The sequence below is a fragment of the Camellia sinensis genome, chromosome 5, assembly GCF_055761805.1.
Source record: "Camellia sinensis isolate YWXY chromosome 5, ASM5576180v1, whole genome shotgun sequence".
NCBI classification, from domain to species: domain Eukaryota; kingdom Viridiplantae; phylum Streptophyta; class Magnoliopsida; order Ericales; family Theaceae; genus Camellia; species Camellia sinensis.
In genome coordinates, this window is record NC_138965.1 from 29844859 (window position 1) to 29848745 (window position 3887).

The following is a 3887-nucleotide window of genomic DNA, read 5'->3' on the forward strand; positions in this document are numbered from 1 at the left end:
AGAGAAAAAGTATAATAATTATGGTTTGGATGTGACATTTTGTCTTATTGGTTAATATAGCCTATTTTGTCTTTTTATATTTTTTTAGTCCAAAAATGTTTACCAAACGAGGATTACATTGCAATCCTTTTTTTTAGTAAATATTTATTACATAAAAAATATGAATATACAACGAAACTCATGACACGTGTATAAATAATATATATGAATGCAATCAAGAGATTAGCTGCCATAAAGTCCAAGTGGCTAAGCCAAAACTCTCTCAACCCAACTGAGTTAGGATATTGAGAATTGTAATTTTCATAATGTAAAAAGATTATTTATAACCCTTAAATGCAAAATTTTCTATGATAAAATTGGAGGGGGGAGGGGGTGCTCCTCTTAGAATGATAATTATTATTTGATAATTACTTCCTACCAAGATCTTCCCATTCAATATTATGTCCAGCAAGGACATACAAATTCAAAATCTTCCAACTATTAATTTTGGTATCTCCGTAGGTGTATATATATCATTGGACATTTGGAACAAGAGACCACACAAAGGTATTGCAAACTACCATATTGTTCTAATGGTTTGTCTCTTTAGTCTAGCTAATTAGCCATGACTAGAAAGAAGGTGAAGCTGGGATTCATCAGAAAAGCAACATTCAAGAAAAGGAAGAAGGGTCTGATGAAGAAGGTGAGCAAGCTAAGCACTTTATGTGGCATTGATGCATGCGCGATAATATATAGTCCATACGAGTCTCAACCTGAGGTTTGGCCAAACAACTTGGGAGTCCAACGTGTGCTAGCACAGTTTAAGAGAATGCCCGAGATGGAACAAAGTAAGAAGATGATGACCCAAGAAAGCTTCATTAGACAAAGGATAGCGAAAGCGAATGAACAACTCAAGAAACAACTCAAGGATAATCGAGAGAAGGAGATGACAGAAGTCCTGTACCAGTGTTTTAGTGAAAGAGGGCTCCAAAACTTGTCCATGGTGGATCAACGCGATCTTGAGTGGTTGATAGATCAAAATTTGAAGGAAATTGGAAAGAAGATTGAATTGTTGAAGAAAACTCCGCAACAAGTTGCACCGGTGGCATTGAAGAATACTAAGGACATGCTTGGCAATGGAATGCATAGAAAGGAAGAGAAGTTATTGGGTGTTGATTTGGCCATGGATGCTATGAAAAGGTCCCACTGGTTCAATGAATGGATGAACAATCCACATTATGAGAATATGGGTTTCGGTGGGGATGAAATGATGGTGCTATTTGGAGACAACCACAATGTTATGTGGTCTAGTTCTTTTTTCCCATGAGAGATCTTATTTTCACGTGAAAAACCCTTTTAGTCCTTTCTATCTAATGCATAGTGTGTTTGTAATTTTAAAATGTATGGTTGCTTGTCTTGCTCTCTTGAATTTTATATATTTCAATGATTCTAAGAAATTGTTTTACTTGTTAATGATCTTTTTATATTTTTTTTTATGTAAAAAAATTTCTTCCTCCAATCAAGTAAGCACTACAAAAAAATTGATTTTTTGCGACGGTAAAATGCCGTCGCAAATACCCAAAACGCCGTCTCAAAAGGTTTTTGCGACGGTAAGTGGCCTTTTGCGACGGCAAGTGGGGGGTCGCAACAGAGGGGGTTGCAAAAGGGCTTTAGCGACGGTATGACGCCGTCGCCTTTGGTTTGCGACGGCAAAGAAGCCTTTTTGCGACGGAAAAATGCCGTCGCCATTAACGCGTGAAAATCTAAATTTTTTTGAGACGACACTGTTTTGCCGTCGCTAAAAAGGGTATTTGCGACGGCACAAGTACCGTCGCTAAAGGGTTATTTGAGACAGCACTTGGTGCCGTCGCTAAAGTACTATTGGCGACGGCAAATTACACCGTCGCTAAAAGTCCTCATTTTCAACCAAATGCCCTATCTTTTGCGACAGCATTACTGCCGTCACAAAAAACCCCTATTTGAGACGGTGAGTGGGCTGCCGTCTCAAAAAAAAAAAGAAAAGCCTGTAATAAAATTATTAAAAATATGAAAATAATCTGTATTAAATGAAAAATAACTAAAAAAAAACCAATAATTACATAATAATATAAAAAGTCCAGTATATAAATAAAAATTTATCCATAATTAAAATATTCTTCCATTCATAACAATACATCAGCAAAATTATTCCAATACATAATGTTGCATAATACATACATAATGTTGTTCACAAATCTAAATAACGTAAATCAAAAATAAAAGTTTTCGTCATGCTTCTTCCGTGGGTTACAAAAACAAAAGTTAGTCATAATCTTTACACGCCTGCATTCCACAAGAAACAATCTGCTACTCCGAAAATATCTGAAAATAACAAAATAAAAATAATTAATGACAATATAAATGTGTTAATATTTTAATTACAGAAAACATAAAAAATTAACCCCATTGGTGTGGGCAAACACACACAAATGCATGCATGCGTGCGCGACACACGCATAGGCACATACCTGCTGACTGTTGCGAAGAAAATCCAGCGTGCCTGCACTAGCAGCATTTGAACCCATGTTTGGCAGGCCCTGTTGTCAGAAAAATATAAGTCATCACCAAAAGAATTTACAACAAATTTTGACCTTCCAGAACCCCACAATGGTGGGAACCTTGTGCACTGGAGTGCCCTTTTTCCACCAAATAATTTACACCAAACTTGATTTAACAATGATTATGGACCAGCTACCTGGAGGAAAAGATCCAATGGATTTGCATTTGGTCCAGTTGAAGGAACAGGTGCTGGTTATGCAGGCTGAGCCAGAGAATTTGTAGCCAGCCCACTCGCTGGGGCTGGGGATGGGGCGGGGGCCACTGGAGGCACTTCAGCTTGCTCAGGGATACCCTGATATAAATATACAAAGTGAAAAATAGTTACAATCTAAATGCAAAATCACTAACCTTGAATCTCTAATCTTATTGTCAAGGACGTCAAAGGAGTTCATAAGCAACAAGATAAAAATATCTTATCCGATACACTTCTAATTCAGATGTGCAAATGTCAACTCAAATTCAGTAAACAAGTGAACCCTGATTTCAATAGTGTTCCATAGACAAAAAATAAATAGCCTGACCTCATGTTCCCAATTTAGTATACGGTATATGAACCCTTGCAACTTTATGACATAATAATTCCCCAATCGATGGATGTGCAAACTGCACTTCCCATTTGAAAAATAAATTCACAAAAGAGATCAAATACAAGTAAAGACACTGACAGAATATAAATATTCAACAGCTCTCTCTAGGTTGTAAGCAGCACGAAAAGCTCGAACAACAGTATCCCTATCCCAAGTCCCTCCACCCATATCAAGAATTTGCTGGACCGCTCCATCAAGATTACTTCCAGCAACCAAATTCGATGCTGCTTGACCATAGACATTAGACTCTGGTCTGGTTGAACACACATTATTGGATTAACAAAGGTAACCAGTATTGTCCAATTAAATAAACAGACAAAAAAAAATCATGCTCTTCAGTCTTCACAAGTTAACCAAAGAAGAAAAATACTCACATGGTAGTAACTGTAGAGGTAGGAGCAACAGCAGGTGCAGGCGCAGGTACAGGTACAATATATATATATATATATATATATATATCAAATTTTTTCAGCCATACTAAAACAAAAGATGCTAAGATAAAACAAATACATAAAAGATAAGATATAACTAAGCACAGGCATACATGAACCTAATCATGCATAAAAAAAAAAAAAAAAGTAATAGACATGCATGTCTAAAGAAAACAGAGAACTTAGTGTTTCATGATTGGAGAATAACAAATGACACTCAAAAATATGCAATAGGTTTTGAATTTTTGTCAACATGACAATACTTGAATTTTTAAATCTGAAAAATAAACAA

General features: G+C 36.1%; 1 pseudogene; it reads left to right on the forward strand.

The window, feature by feature from the left end:
- The first annotated feature begins 604 nt into the window (after positions 1-604).
- On the forward strand, positions 605-1306 carry LOC114297247 (agamous-like MADS-box protein AGL80 pseudogene; annotated as a pseudogene).
- Positions 1307-3887: the final 2581 nt, after the last annotated feature.